Below are 16,834 nucleotides of genomic sequence, written 5' to 3'. Positions count from 1 at the left end.
AGTTTAAGTGCAACCCGTCCTTCTTGTACAAGTCCCGCCTGCCCTGCAAGACATCCCAATGATCCACATACCTGAAGCTCTCCCTCCTACACCAGCTCCTTAGCCACATGTTGAACTGTATTATCTTCCTATTCTCAGCCTGAGCGGCGTGTGGCACAGGAAGTAATCTTGAGATTACAACCCTAGAGGCCCTGCTTTTCAACTTCCTACCTATCTCCTTGAACTCCCTTTGCAGGACCTTGTCTCTCTTCCTGCCTATCTCATTGGTACCAGTATGGACCACAACCTCTGGCTGCCACCCTCCCCCTTCAAAATATCCTGTGCCTGCCCGGAGGCATCCTTGAACCTGCCAACAGGGAGTCAACACACCATCCTGGAGTTTCCCTTGTGGCCACAGGAATGGCTATCTGTGCCCCTGCCTATAGAGTCCCCTATCACTACTGCTCTCCTACACTTCGAGCCTCCACATAGAACAACAGTGCCAGTCCTGGTGTCACTGATCTAGATGCTGCTGCCTTCCTGGGAGGTCATTCCCCGCCCCCCCCAACAGCAGTATCCAAAATGGTGTACCTGTCTGAGGGGGGAATGGCCATGGGGGACTCATGCACTCCCTGCCCATGCTTACCTGTCTTCCTGGTGTCACCCAACTCTTCTGTGTCTGTGTAACCCTTACAGGTGACATGACCAGCTGGCTAAACATGCCAGCCACGACATTCTCAGCCTCATGGATGCTCCACAGTGAGTCCATCCACTGCTCCAGGCACTCCAAATCAGGAGTTGCATCTGAACACAGTTCCTGTGTATGGAGTCACCCTAGAGACTGGAAGTGTCCCTGATTTCCCATGTGTTGCAGGGGGAACATTCCATGGGGCCAAGTTCTCCTGCCATTTCGAACCTTATCAACTAGAAACAACAAAATGACACGACATTGCTGCCAAGGTGTCGTATGGACAAGCTCTATATATAAGGCTGTCAGCAGCAAAGTGACCTTTTCCCTGTAAAGGATTTTTCACTCCTACATTTCAGCAAAACAAAATCAGTCAGTTTTTTGCGGAGTCATTACAGTCCTGCATGTTTTTGTTTCTAATCTTGCATTTTTGCTTCCCTTCAGCCCTTCAATTTCTGTGTCTCAAAGAGAACATGTCAATCACCCCTGTAAAAATCACCGATATGTCGCTGATTGTTACTGCAGCATATTGGTGCCTCCTCTTCCAGCTTAGTTTAAAATGACTACTGTCTTCCTCTGATCCCTGTTCTCCAGTCAGCCTTTGGTCATTGTCTACTGATCATTCCATTCCATTAGGCTTCCATTCCCATTAAGACATGGTCATCTCAATTCTCCACCCTCTGTACCTTCACTGCTCACAAATGCATAGACTTAGCTTCCATCGTTTTATGTTGATACATTTCAACTGTATCTCCCATTGTGTGTTGTGCACTGCCTGTGCAACAACAATATCGCCAATTAAACAATGGCAAGACTGAAGTGGAGTTGAGGATTATCAGATCGGGTACGATCTCCTCAGTGGAGCAGCCTTGGTAGACCAAATGGCCTACTTCTGTGATGTCTTATGACACCGCTTGTGAAGCCTTGTTTAGATTCAACAGACCTTGAAATCCCAGGTCAAGTCCAATCTAGGTTTTGAAAAAATACAGTGGTCTCAGTGGTAGCACAACTGAGATCGGGAGAGAATCTCAGGATAAAAGGAAAAATCAAAGTTACCAACAGCCGGGGGTTGCTGGTTGTGGGGCGAGTATGGGTCCAGCACGGGACCTGACATTGGTATGAGCATTGGCATCAACGAGGTGGGCCCAGCAGTGAAGAGTGGCAACTCTTATGGTGGTGGGTCTAGCACAGGACCTGACATTGGCATCAGCCTTGGCATGAGCGGTGAAGAGATGGTCCCTGAAGAGTGGCAACTCCTATGGTGGTGGGTCCAGCACAGGCGACGGTGATGTGGTGGAGGGTGGGTGGAGGTGTGGGTCTCATTGATGAGCCAACCCAGGACTCGTGGTGAAGGCAGCAGAATGAAGTTGGGCTCTCTTTCAGCTACATCTTTTTATTCTTAAACTAGGTTGCATTTGGAAAAGCATGGCCTAATTAGGGACAGTCAGCATGGCTTTGTGCAGGGCAGGTCAGATCTTAGTAACTTGATTGAATTTTTCGAGGAGGTGACAAAGGTGATTGATGAGGGTAGAGCAGTGGATGTTGTTTGCATGGATTTTAGTAACAAGGTCCCTCATGGTAGGCTCATCCAGAAGATTAAGATGCTTGGGATCCACGATGACGTGGCCACATGGATTCAGAATTGGCTTGCCCAAAGAAGACAGAGGGTAGTGGTGGAAGGTTGTTTTTCAGGCTGGAGGTCCATGACTAGTGGTGTTCTGCAGGGATCCCTCCTGGGACCTTTGCTGTTTGTAATATATATAAATGACTTGGATGAAAATGTAGATGGGTGGGTTAGTTTTCAATGGAGTTCTGGATAGCGTAGAAGGTTGTCAAAGGATGCAGCGGGATAGGATCAGTTGCAGATATGGGCGGAGAAATGGCAGGTGGAGTTTAACCCATGTAAGTGTGAGGTGCTGCATTTGGGAGATTAAATATTAAGGAAAAGTATACAGTTAATGGCAGGACCTGAACAGCATTGATACACAGAGGGATCTTAGATTTCCAGTCCATAGCTCCCTGAAAGTGGCCATGCAAGAGGATAGGGCGGTAAAGAAGGCATATGGCATGCTTGCCTTTATTGGTCAGGGAACTGAGTACAAGAGTCAGGATATCATGTTGCAGCTTTATAAGACTTTGATCAGGCCACTCTTAGATTATTGCGTTCAATTCCGGTCACCACATTACAGGAAGGATGTGGAGGCTTTAGAGAAGGTGCAGAAGAGGTTTATCAGAATACTGCGTGCATTAGAGGGTATGAGCTGTAAGGAGAGGCTAGAAAAACTTGGGTTGTTTTCGCTGGAGTGGCAGAGGCTGATGGGAGACTTGATAGAAGTCTATAAAACGATGAGATGCATAGATCGGATTGACAGTCAGAACCTTTTTCCCGGAGATAAAATGTCTAAGACTAGGGGGCATGCATTTAAGATAAGGGGAAAGTTCAAAGGAGATGTGAGGGGCAAGTATTTTACAAAGAGAGTGGTAGGAGTCTGGAATGCACTGCCAGCGGTGATGATGGAGGCAGATACAATAGGGGCATTTAAGGGACTTTTAGATAAGCACATGAATATGCAAGGGACGGAGGGATATGGACCAAGGGCTGGCAGAAGGGATTAGTTTAATTTGGCATTATGTTTGGCACAACATTGTGGGGTGAAGGGCCCATTCCTGTGCTGTACAGTTCTATAAAAACCAGAAGAACTGCAGATGCTGTAAATCAACAACAAAAACAAAGTTGCTGGAAAAGCTCAGCAGGTCTGGCAGCATCTGTAAAGGAGAAAACAGAGTTAACGTTTCGGGTCCGGTGACCCTTCCTTGGAACTCAGTTCTGCTCAGTGATTAGCATTGCTGCCACACAGCACCAGGGACCCGAGCTTGATTCCAGCTTTGGGCGACTGTCTGTGTGGTGTTTGCACATTCTCCCTGTATCTGTGCGGGTATTCTCTGGATGCTCCAGTTTCCTCCCACAGCCCAAAGATGTGCATGGATGGATTGGCCATGCTAAATTGCCCACAGCGTCCAGGGATATTTAGGCTAGGTATGTTAGCCATAGGAGATGCAAGGTCACAGAGATACGGTGGGTCTGGGTGGGATGCTCTACGGAGGGTCAGTGCTGACTCGATTGGCCGAGTGGCCTGTTCCCATACTGTAGGGATTCTATGAAGTAGACAATTCCAGAGATTCAGAATTTGCGTGGAAAAAAAATCTCCTTAACTCAATTTTAAATGATCAGTCTCTTAAGGCTGTTTTCCAAGGTTCTAGTTTCCAGCTAGCAGAGACAACTTATTGTCTAACTTGTCAAGCCTGTTTAGAGTCTTGTCTGTTTCAGTGAGATTGACTCCACTCTCGTCACTGGACAACACCTTCCCAATGTACAAACCAATACAGTGTATCATTTCTGTACTTTGATTGCTTCCTGTACATTTTGAGTTCCCTGTGCAAGTAAACTAGAAACTCCTTCAAAGTTTGTGGTTAAGTTGTTGGAAGAGATTCTCAGGGACAGAATCGATATGCTTTTGGAAAAGCAAGGACTGATTAAGGATAGTCAGCATGGCTTTGTGCATGAGAAATCATGTCTCACTAGCTTGATTGAGTTTTTTGAAGAGGTGACAAAGAAGACTAATGAAGGCAGAATGGTGGACGTTGTCTATATGGACTTCAGCAAGGCATTCAACAAGGTTCCACATGGTAGACTGGTTAGTAAGGTGAGATCACATGGAATCCAAGGTGAGCTAGCCAGTTGGATACAAAATTAGTTTGAAGGTAGGAGACAGAAGGTGGTGGTAGAGAGTTGATTTTTGGACTGGAGGCCTGTGACCAGTGGTGTGCCACAGGGATCGGTGCTGGGTCCACTGCTTTTTGTCATTTAGATAAATGATTTGGATGTGAATATAGGAGGTAGGGTTAGTAAGTTTGCAGATGACACCAAAATTGGTGGTTTAGTGGACAGTGAAGAAGGTTATCTCAGAGTACAATGGGACATTGATCAGATGGGCCAATGGGCCAAGGAATGGTAGATGGAGTTTAATTTAGATAAATGTGAGGTGTTGCATTTTGGTAAGACAAATCAGGGCATGACTAATACAGTTAATGGTAGGGCCCTGGGGAGTGTTGCTGAACAAAGAGACCTAGGGATGCAGGTGCATAGTTCCTTGAAAGTGGAATCGCAGGTAGACAGGCTGGTGAAGAAGGTGTTTGGCAGTTTGCCTTCATTGGTCAGTGTATTGAGTATAGGAGTTGGGAGGTCATGTTGCAGCTGTACAGAACATTGGTGAGGCCACTTTGAGAATACTGCATTCAATTCTGGTCTCCCTACAAAGGAAAGATGTTGTGAAATTTGAAAGGGTTCAGAAAAGATGTACAAGGATGTTGCTGGGACTGGAGGGTTTGAGTTATAGGGAGAGGCTGAATAGGCTGGGGCTATTTTCCCTGGAGCGTCGGAGGCTGAGGGGATTATAAAATCATGAGGGGCATAATAGGGTGAATAGCCAAGATCTTTTTCCCCAGAGTAGGGGAGTCCAAAACTAGAGGGCATAGATTTAAGGTGAGAGGGGAAAGACCTAAAAGGGACCTGAGGGGCAAATTTTTCACACAGAGGGTGGTGCATGTATGGAACGAGCTGCCGGCTGGTGGAGTTGGGTACAACATTTGAAAGGCATCTGAATGGGTATATGAATAGGAAAGGTTTGGAGGGATATGGGCCAAATGCTGGCAAATGGGACTAGGTCAGATTGTGATGTCTGGTCAGCATGGACAAGCTGGACCGAAGGTCTGTTTCTGAGCTGTATGACTCTAACTTACCCATTAATCACTAAAGTCGGGTTTCTCACTCCTACTATCTATTCCTAGCAGACTACAACTACAAAATGTAAGGTTTTTTTTGAAAAATATATATTATTCATTAAAAAACCTTTATCTACATACACCGATTCCAAAACAATCTTTATTTATCAAGAAAAACAAACATTGGAATTTGACATTCCCTGCAGTTGCAAAACCAGAGGCATTTCTTATTTCTACATATATTGAGGCATTGAGAGGGTCTGATAACTGCGCGGACCCTCATTATATTTCAGCAGAAAGATCTCAGACAGTGGTCTTTCCCTACTGCACCTTGGCATCAGCTGCCCCAAGCTTTAGTGCGTCCCTCAGCACATAGTCCTGGACCTTGGAATGTGTCAGTCTGCAATACTCGGTCAAGGTCACTCCTTGTTCTGGAAGTGCAACAAGTTTCAGGCAGACCAAAGAGCATGTCCACTGAGTTAATGGTCCTCCAGGTGCAGTTGATGTTTGTCTCAGTATGTATCCTGGGGGACGGACTGTAGAGCACAGAGTCCTGCATCACAGAGTTGCTCGGGACGAACCTCAACAAAAGCCACTGCATCTTCACTTACCCCTGAGGGGCACTCATAGTTACAGAATCAGACTGCACAGAAACAGACCCTTCGGTCCAACCAGTCCGTGCCAACCATAATCCCAAACTAAACTAGTCCCCATGCCTGCACTTGGCCCATATCCCTCCAAACATTTCTTAATCATGAACTAATCTAAATCTTTTAAACATTGTGAATGTCCACCACTTCCTTTGGAAGTTTATTCCACTCACGAGCCACTTCTGTGTAAAAAAAAATTACCCTCACGTCTTTTTTAAACCTTTCTCCTCTCACCTTAAGAATGTGCTTCTGAGTCTTGAAATCCCTCACCCTAGGGAAAAGACACCTTATCTATACACCTCATGATTTTATAAACTGGAGTGAGATGAAGTTTGACATCTTTAGACATTTATACATTTAAGTCACGTTATGACAGCATGTCACTTAAAGGAATATTTTGATACCAACTGTGAGACGTAAAACAACAGTACTTCCTGAATTCTGTGGAAGAGTCATACTGGACTTGAAACATTAACTCTGTTTCTCTTCCCACAGATGCTGCCAGACCTGCTGGGTTTCTCCAGCTCTTACTGTTTTTATTTCAGTAATCCCTTGAATTAAGAAGTATAAGTCAGTATGTGTCTGTGTGTGTGAGTGAGTGTGTGAGAGAGTGTGTGTGTGTGAGTGTGAGTGTTTAAAATGATAAAACATTTCCTAAGGGGAATACAGAGAACTGATTTCCTCTTGTGAGGAGGTCCAGAACTAGGCACCATTAGGACTCAAATCAGGATGCACCTTTTCATATAAACAATATCTGAAAAGATCTCCCTTTCTGAAGAAGGGTCTAGGCCCGAAATGTCAGCCTTCCTGCTCCTCTGATGCTGCTTGGCCTGCTGTGTTCATCCAGCTCTACACCTTGTTATCTCAGCTTCTCCAGCATCTGCAGTTCCTACTATCTCTCTCCCCCTAAAGGTCAGTGGGTGATGGTGCATCGAGACTGAGATTAATGGAATTTTATCACAACGGGGTATTGAGTGATACGGAGCTAAGGGAAATAAATGAAGTGCAAATATAGATCTGCCAAGATCTAAATGAATGGTAGAACTGGCTCAGAGGGGCTGAATAGCCAGCCTCCTTCTGTTCCTATGGCCCCAAAGACATATATTTCAGCATGTGAAAGAAAATTACAAGCTAAATGGATTTGATCTTTTCTGTTCAGATTTTGATTAGCTTTTTTTTGGTACCTCCATGTTGACTGTGAGAATAGGTTTTGTTTCATGTCGTGTCTCCATCTTGTTTTATTGGCTCACATGTCAACATCGTTGATTAGCAAGATCAAGGGACTACTTGTTGCATTGGCGTTGACCAGCTGATAATAGTTTGCCACTTTGTCACCCTTTCTAACATGTCTAGGGATTGCTGCAGTGTCAGAGGTCATAGAGTCTTAGAGCTTGAAACAGACCCTTCGGTCCAACCAGTCCATGCCGACCATGCTCCCAAACTAAACTAGTCCCACCTGCCTGCATTTGGTCCATATCCCTCCAAGCTTTTCCTATTCATGTATTTATCCAAATGTCTTTTAAATAATGTTCCTGTACCCGCATCCACCACTTCCTCTGGAAGTTCATTCTATACATTAACCACTCTCCATATAAAAAAGTTGCCCCTCATGCCATTTCTAAATCTTTTTTCTTTCACTTTAAAAATAAGCCCCCTACTTTTAAACTCCCTCACCTCTTGCTGTCTCTCAGAAGAGATTTTAGACTCAAGATCCCATCTTTCCTCAAAAGTGGAAATAAAAGCTCCCAAGACTTTATTTTGAAGATAATTAACTGTATACGTGAAGACAGAGTTTGATAGGTTTTTAAATATTGAAGACTTGAAAAAATATGGGGATAACGCAGGAAATGGTATTGAGAAGATCAGCCATGATTGAGGTGAATTGTGAAGCTGCAATGTCCCTGTATTTATCCCTAGATCAAAAATCACAAAAACAAAAATTGCTGGAAAACTCAGCGGGTCTGGCAGCATCTATGTACAGAAAATAGAGTCAACATTTTACGTCCAGTGATCCTTCCTTAGGACTGATTACTCCAAGTGTCCATCGACTCAGGCTGAGAGGTGGGTGTGTCAGAAAAGATTGAAGACGACAGATTTTCTGGTCAGTATTGCTTTGATGTTTGTGAACAAAGTCAGAAATCACATGACACCAAGTTACAGTCCAACAGTTATTTGAAAACAAGCTTTTGCAGCCTTAGTCCTTTTTCAGGTATTTGTGAGACCTTGCTGTTTTCAAATTGGCTGCTGTGTTTTCTACAGTAAAAGTAGTCTGTCAGGCAATAGGCTTGCTCTTTCATTAGGAAGGGATGGGGGGAGAGAGAGAGAGAGATGACTGATGGTGGTTTAACCTGAGGGTCACCACGCCTCAGACATGGGGACAGGTTGAGAAGGAGGGTTCTTTGTGTTAATCTCAGAGGGGACAGGAGTTGAACCCACATTGTTGGCATCACTCTGCATTGCAAACCAATCATCCAGCCAACTGAGCTAACCCACCACCCCTCCTGCAACAGCCACAACCCTTCAAAGGTATTTCATCAGTTGCAAAGCCCCACTGGCTATGAGGGGCGCTACTCAAATGCAAGTATTTCCTTAAAAAGGCCTGAAAGTATATTAAATTATGATTGGCACAGATAGGATGAATAGTCAGAATCTATTTCCCAGGGTGGAAATGTCTAATGGTGTGGGGGCATAGGTTTAAGGTGAAAGGGGGAAAAGTTTAAAGGAGATGTGTGAGGCTTTTTTTTTCCCACATAGAGTGTGGTAATGTGACTGGAATGTGCTGCCAGACGAGGTGGTAGAAGCAAATATGATAGCAGCAAATATGATAGCAATGTTTAAGAAGCATTTAAGACACGGTTGAAAACACATGAACTGGCAGGGAATAGAGGGACATGGGCTATGTGCAGGGAGATGGGATTAATTTAGAATGACATCATAGCACAGATATGGTGGGCTGTTTTTTTCTTTATTCATTCACGGGATGAGGGCATCACTGGTCAGACAACATTTATTGTCCGTACCTAATTGCCCAGAGGGCAGTTAAGAGTCAACCACATTGCTATGGGTCTAGTCATATGTAGGCCAGACCAGGTTAAGGATGGCAATTTCCTTCCCTGGAGGACATTAGTGAACCAAATGGGTTAAGGGCCTGCCGAAAGACCTGTTCCTGTGCTATACCATTCTGAGTTATTGTCCCAATCCCACAGCACTAAACTTATTGCAATAATTCATTCTTGTCTCAGGTTCATGTGTGGAATGAACTGCCAGAGGAAGGGTGGATGCAGATTCAGTTACAACACTTAAAAGACATTTGGGTAAATTCATGAGTAGGAAAGGTTCGGAGGGATATGGGCCAAACACAGGCAAGTGGGACTAGTTTAGTTTGGGAACGTGGTCGGTATAGACTAGTTGGACCGAAGGGTCTATTTCCGAGCTGTATGACTGCAACTATGCACTTGGTTCGTCCCAGTTGAAGTCAGTTCGATGCAAATTAAGAGACAAAATTCGGATTAACTGTGAGCATGCACAATCTTTGTCACCACTTCCATTTCTTCTCCGAGTTTCAGGTTCCCACACACACTTTCCCCTGTACTCTCCACCAAATTTATGACTAAACCTCCTTTCCTCATGTTCTACAGAAAATACCGCACCTCCCACCTCCTTTTCCGAGGACACCCGGATAGTGAATCGCACAAACTTTTTTCCAACCCACCCACCTACCTACCTCTCAGCCTCTGAGTGGACGGACCCTGGATTAATCAGACGACACTCAATGGGTGCTCCGCCCAAAGAAACACACCACACTCTCCCCACCCCCCCGCCCTCCCAAACCGCCTCTCTTCCAGCACACGCAAGTTTTTAAAAAGATGATGGTTCTGTCAGCTCTTGTCACTTGTGGCACAGGCTGGGGACAGCGTTAGTCTGCACTAGAAGAATTGGTAACTTTTCTCAACTTGGCTTCAGGTAAGAGGAAACTTTCGTCAGACATTTTCAAACTGCACTGTTTTTAAAAAAATTTTTGCAAAATGCTTATAGTGAAAACGCCTCTGGATCGGTTTCTGCATCGGATTGAAATTGAAACGAGCAATTTCTGTGAGCGAGTCTGTACGTTTTAACTTTTTTTTAATGGAGTTCAGAAGAAAAATTGGGAAAGTCACTATTCTCCGAGGGACAGTCACCTCCAACGCGTTGTATGCGACAGGTTATAACTTTCGTTCGCCCCCTTGAAAATGGGAATAATCTGTATTGATTCCTATGAATGACTGGGGTGGGGTGAGGTGAGGGGGCAGTGAAACGGCGGTGTTAGGGATTTCCGATTACCAAATTGAATTTTTATCCTCCCAGAAACTCCGGATAAAATTTCTGCTCCACTCCGCTTCTTACCTGTCCCCATGTTCCAGCATCTGCAGTAATTTGCTGCCGTACGCTTCTCAATTCTGTGACCTTTTTGTTTGTAACTAAAATTCCTGCCCCACTCTGAGCTCGTTTCCGTATTTCGAACAAGGCGAGAGACTTTGATTTATGAAGCAGCAACTTTCACTGACGGAGATTTAGTTTTGTTTTGAAGCGAGTCATGTTTATAGAAGGTAGATAATCTGGACTCACCTGTACTGTCTATTTCCACGTTCTGGAGTTTTTATCTTATTTTGTCCACACCCCATGTAAACATTACTAGGTAGGCCTGCCTGCGTTTTATTGTCCATCTATTTTGTTTTAAAGGACTCGCCACTGCAATCCGTGTGGTTTCGATTCGATTCTCTCTGCTAGAGAGAGAGTGTGTTCCAGGATTTTGACATGGTGTGTGGCTTTAAAGTGGCTGTTTTTTTTTAATTACAAGGTATATTTTTACCGAAGATGTGGCGAGTTGTTTCTCTCAACCTGCCGTTCTTTTTTTCTTCCAAACCCCTTCTTTGACTCCAGTTTTCGGTTGCCTGACCTAATATCCTTAAAGGTGCTTTGCCGTCAAACGTGGTGAGTGGTAACCCTCCTGTGTTTGATGTGCAGTTGAAATGCGACTTTGTTTTTTCTTATAACAAAAACAGAAATTGCTGGAAATGCTCAGCAGGTCTGGCAGCATCTGTGGAGAGAAATCGGTTAATGTTTCAGGACCGGCCACCCTTCCTCAGAACTGTTTTGTTTGCAATGTGTCCCTATCTCATGTTGCCCCCCGCCCCCCCATTGCTCCTTTACACAGGTGTCAGTAGAGGCAGACCCACAGCTGACTGATTTCTTGACACTTTTGCTTCTATTTAGCAAAGGGAACGTTTTAGATGGTGTCAGTGTCCTTTTAAACACATAACGGCCAAGAATTCTTGTTCCACTGTCGCATTCGTTATCTTCTTGTGTTTGTTTTTTTTTTGGGGGGGTGGCCCGTGGGAGTGTTGGTTAACTTGGGGATGGCTGGAGTGTGGTACAAAACTGTGCCAGTGTTGCAGGTTTAATCCCAGTTACTGGCCATGATGGTTCAGGGAGACTTGTAGACTCATGTACAGACCCTTCTGACCAACTTGTCCATGCTGACTAGATATCCGAAATAAATCTAGTCCTGTTTGCCAGCATTTGGCCTGTATCCCTCTAAACTTTTCCTATTCGTGTACCTATCCTTTTAAATGCTGTAATTGTACCAGCCTCCACCACTTCCTCTGGCAGCTCATTCCATACATGCACCACCCTCTGCATGAAAAAGATGCCCCTTAGGTCCCTTTTATACCTTTCCCCTCTCACCTTAAACCTATGCCCTCTAGTTTTGGACTTCCCTACCCTGGGGGAAAAGACCTTGGCTACTCATCCTATCCATGTCCCTCATAATTTTATAAATCACTAGAAGGTCGTCCCTCAGCCTCCGATGCTCCAGGGAAAATAGCCCCAGCCTATACAGCCTCTCCCTATAGCTCAAACCCTCCAACCCCGGCAACATCCTTGTACATCTTTTCTGAACCCTTTCAAGTTTAACAACATCCTGCCTTTGGCAGAGAGATCAGAATGGAGTCCCTCGTATTATACATTACATTGATTCTCCCTGATGGAGAGGGAAGTCTTTCATCCTTTGTAGACTGTAACTATTTACTAGGTGTATTGCTATTTACCTCTTGGAATATTTTTGATAGTTGCCCCTCCTGGTCCAGCAACTTGTGCATCAGGCACTGACAAGTGATGTGTGACACAAGACCCAAAAGTCCATTGTTTAGCCAAAAATCAATCCAGTCACTGCTCACCAAAGAGCCCTATCAGACTCAACATTAACTAATTCTCTGTCTCTGCACAGATGTTGCCCGACCTGCTGAGTTTCTCCAGCAATTTCTGCTTTTATTTCAAATCTCCAGTGTCTGTGGTATTTTGCTTTGATATATGTAACTGTAAGCCCTATCGCTGGCACTTTCTGGTGTGTTCAGTGCTATAGTTGAGTTGGCTACCTCCTGCTAAGCTCTGCTGGTTTAATTTCCAGCTTGTAGAGTTGTCTTTTCCCTAGGATGGGGGGGGATTTCATGACTAGGGGCATATTTTTAACGTGATAGGAGAGAGATTTTAAAAGAAGACATGAGGGGCAAATTTTTTTTACACAAAGCGTGGTTTGCGTGTGGAATGAACTTCCTGAGGAAATGGTGGATGTGGGTACAATTACAACATTTAAAAGACATTTGGATAAGTACGTGAGTAGGAAAGGTTTGGAGGCATGTAGGTCAGGAGCAGGCAGGTGAGACTAGTTTAGTTTGGGATTATGTTCGGCATGGACTGGTTGGACCGAAGGGTCTGTTTCTGTGCTGTATGACTCTGTGAGGGTATCACAGTGAAGGCTGCTGTGTTGTGATCATAACCTTTTGTGTTCCTGTGTTACAGAATGAGCTGAATCCCCTCCAATCTCTGCTCCTGGTCCCTCTGTGCATCCTGCTAGATGTGTGTATATCTTGAATGAATTCATGACTGGTGCTGACCACCTCTGTGCTAAAGATGGCTGTTAAGGGACGTATGGTAGCCTAGTGGTTATAGTACTGGGCTAGCAATCCAGAGACCTGAATTTGTGCTCTAAAGAGGCAGGTTCAAATCTCATCAGCTACTGAGAGAATTTGAAATGAAATAAATCTGAAATCAAAATCTCATTGTCAGTCACAGTCATCTTGAAACTACCAGGTTTGTTAATATCCTTTGAGGAAGGAAATGTGCTATCCTTACCTGTTCTGGCATCTACGTGGCTCCAGATTGACAGCAATGTCCTCTGAAATAAACGTACCCCTTTGTATTCAAGATGTTAGCTCACCACTAATCCCTTGAGGGTATCTTGGGGATGGGCGAAGAATACTGGCTTTGCCAGTGACACCAAGAATCTGCAAAACAAATTTGAAAAGATGTTTGCTGTGGTTATATGAACCTGTTCGGATGTGGTATGACACACCTCTGGAGCAGGTGGAACCTGAGCCCAGGCCATATGGCACAGAAGTGGGAACACTACCACAGCTCCCCAAGAGCCGTAAGATCGCTATGTAGACTTGCCTGCTGCTTCCTTGGCGCTACAGCTGTTGCTTCATATTCCTATATTATAGAGCAACAAGAAGAACTGGCAAGGAATGTGCAGCATTGAAAGCACAATACATGTACATCAGTTGAAGTGTAGCTTAGGGATGTGTAGAGGCAAGTATGGTGGTAACTGAATTATTTTCGCAATTCGTTGGTAGAAGATGTTGATGTCTGAGCTGCTGGCACACTAGGTGATATTCCTATCTTTGGAGTAAGGATGTCCCACCCTAGAGACCCTGAATAACTTTTTTTAAAAAAAAACAAGTTAGGCACTCCCACTCCAGCCCTCAGGAGATCCTGGCAATGTTGGAGTTGATATCTTTCAGATGAGGCATTAATCCCAGGACTCCACTTGAATATAAATTTAAATCCCATGAAATAATCATGCATGGCAGTTCTCCCTGTTGTTCTGGCTAATGTTTATCCCTCAATTAATATCATTATCACGCTGAGTAGGCCACGCAGCCCCTCCAGTCTGCTGTGCCTTATGACTAAATCATTTCCAATACTGTTCCATATTCCTTGATGTCTTTACTACAGCTTGTTTTGAAATTGTTTTCTCTGAGGGAGTTCAAGACAAATAGGCATACTGTAAAAGTTATCCCACTGCTGTTTTTGGGATTGTGTATGCAAATTCGATGCTCTGTTCAAGTCTTTAGATAGATTAATCCACAGGAATGGACAAGATGTAAATAACTGTAGCTATTAGTCACCAGGAGGTGAGGCGTAATTATGGTGTTTGCTGACAATCTCGCGGGGTTGATGTAGTCTGTGTGAATTATTTAGTTTTGAAAGACTGCAACATTGCACACAAAGTAATATTGTGCCAACTGTGTAAGACAGGTCTTTATAAGAGTGTTGCTGAACAAAGAGACCTTGGAGTGTAGGTTCATAGTTCCTTGAAAGTGGAGTTGCAGGTAGACAGGATAGTGAAGAAGGGGTTTGGTACATTTGCCTTTATTGGTCAGTGCGTTGAGAATAGGAGCTGGAGTGTCAAATTGTGGGTTATGAGAGTCCAAAACTAGAGGGCATAGGTTTAAGGTGAGAAGGGAAAGATTTAAAAAGGACCCAAGGGGCAATTTTTTCATGCAAAAGTTGGTGCATGCATGGAATGAGCTGCCAGAAGAATTGGGTGGAGGCTGGTAGAATTACAACATGTAAAAGGCATCTGTCTGGGTGCATAAATAGGAGGGGTTTAGAGGCCAGACTAATATGGGGCTGGATTAATTTAGGATATCTGGTCGGCATGGACGAGTTGGACCGAGCGGTCTGTTTCCATGCTGTACCACTCTGACTCTGTGTTTTGTACTGTACAAGCCATGTTTTAGGGGTAGCGCTCTCAGGTTTGAGTTGGGAAATTATGGGTTCAAATCCCACTCCATAGACTCAAGCACAGCATCTGGGCTGTCAGTGTTGCCCTGTGTGTGGTGCCATCTTTTGGATGAGATTCTTAAAGTCGAGGCCCCATTCACCAGCTTGGAGAGGCAACCTTTCTTCCTTTTTGTTTTAAAAGGTGCAGTAAATCTGAAGAGGAGGTTGTGGAGTAGGGGGTTTGTGGGGGGCGGGGGGTACCTCAAAAATCTGATCTAGAAATGGGAGCTCATTGTGTACAGATTTGCTGCTGCATTTCCTAAATAATGTAGGGACTAGGCTTGAAATAGTCCATTGGTGGTGCAGCACTTTGAAACATTCCTCTGATTGTGAAGAGTTCTGTAGAAATGCAAGTCCATTTCTAAAGGAAGCGATCTTGAGTACGTAGAATCATAAAATCCCCACAGTGTTGGAGCAGGCTATTTGGCCCATCAAGTCCATACCAACCCTCAGAAGAGCAACCCACCCAGACTTACACCCCTACTCAATCCCTGTAACTAACCCTCTTAGCCTGTACATCCCTGGGCACTATGGGCAATTTCCCATGGCCAGTCCATGTAACTGGCACATCTTTGGACTGTTGGAGGATACCCACTCAGTCATGGGGAGAATGTCTATGTGGAGTTTGCACAGTCGCCCAAAGCTGGAATCAAACCAGGGTCCCTGGCGCTGTGAAGCAGCAGTGCTAACCACTGAGCCACCGTGCTGCCTTTACTTACCTGGACGGCTGGAAATAAGAGCAGGAGTAGGCCACTCAGTCCCTCATGTCTGCTGTGCCTTGCAACTAGATCATTCGTTGTTGATGTACCTCCATTATTTCCCACACTGTTCCATATTCCTTAATGTCTTTTGCACAGGTTGTTTTGAAATTTTTTTTCTGAGGCTGTTGAAGACAAATGGGCGCATTCTAAGCCTGGCCAATTTTAAGAAGGCGGGGGGCTTTTTTCACTCATTTTGCTTGGCAATGAACCCACTTCCCAAAAGAGTCTGGATGCTGGTGGCATGTTTATGACAGTGCTAGTTTCTTTTTGTTTGCTAAGTCATATGGAGCTGAGTTAAGATTTGCTGTGATCTCGCTGAATGTCCAAACGGCCCCACTGGTTTGATTTAGCCTACTGTTCCTCTTGTGGGTCTCACCATAAATGGTGATGGGTGTCTGGGGCTATATTTTGCCTCTTATGGGCCACCTGAGGGGAAATGGGAAATCCTGGAAAAGGCATGAAATCTTCCCCAGTAAATGACCCAAAGATCTCGAATGAGGCTTCACCTAGTGTGATTGGGAACTCTGTTGATGAGGCTGGTGGATGTAAAGACTACAAAGATTTCCAATGGAAATTTCAACATCACGTTGGGGGATATAGATTTGGAGGGCTACAGGGGTTAAATGGAGTTTAAACTCTGAGGGCGAACAGTGTCTTTTCTGTGCTATAATGACATTTGTGTTAAATATTCTTTCGATATAGGCATCGCTGGCAATGCCAGCATTTGTTACCAGTCTGGAGTTGCCCTTGAACAGTGTGGCTTGCTGGGGCTTTGTAATGGACAATCACGAGTCAACCACGTTGCTGTGGGTCTGGAGTCACGTGTAGCCAGACCATGTAAGGATGGCAGATTTCCTTCCTCAAAAGGCACTAAGTGAATGTATTTGGGCCTAGACCCTTCATCAGAAATGGGGGAGGGGAAGGGGTTTCTGAAATAAATAGGGAGAGAGGGGGAGGTGGATAGAGGAGAGGATAGGTGGAGAGGAGACAGACAGGTCGAAGAGGCGGGGATGGAGCCAGTAAAGGTGAGTGTAGGTGGGGAGTTAGGGAGGGGGTAGGTCAGTCCAGGGAGGACGGACAGGTCAAGGGGG

At 44.8% G+C, this 16,834-nt stretch overlaps 1 protein-coding gene and 1 long non-coding RNA gene across 5 annotated transcripts in view; one reads left to right on the top strand and one right to left on the bottom strand.

Moving 5' to 3' along the window:
• LOC125487193 overlaps positions 1-10,580 on the bottom strand; it is a 50,953-nt gene extending 40,373 nt beyond the window's left edge. The window contains exon 1 of the long non-coding RNA XR_007265716.1: positions 10,483-10,580. This is a non-coding gene — a long non-coding RNA (uncharacterized LOC125487193). The remainder of the gene's footprint in view (positions 1-10,482) is intronic.
• The window catches only part of LOC109924710, a 48,121-nt gene continuing 41,190 nt past the window's right edge, over positions 9,904-16,834 (top strand). For 2 of the 4 annotated variants that reach the window (XM_048617738.1, XM_048617737.1), the window contains exon 1: positions 9,904-10,062. The gene's annotated coding sequence lies outside the window, so the exon portion shown is untranslated. The remainder of the gene's footprint in view (positions 10,063-16,834) is intronic. The other 2 variants (XM_048617739.1, XM_048617735.1) reach the window with 1 other exon arrangement.

This window comes from Rhincodon typus, chromosome 37, assembly GCF_021869965.1.
Source record: "Rhincodon typus isolate 14 chromosome 37, sRhiTyp1.1, whole genome shotgun sequence".
Taxonomy (NCBI): Eukaryota; Metazoa; Chordata; class Chondrichthyes; order Orectolobiformes; family Rhincodontidae; genus Rhincodon; species Rhincodon typus.
Note: the sequence above shows the minus strand (reverse complement) of the source record. Positions and strands in the feature narration are given on the sequence as shown.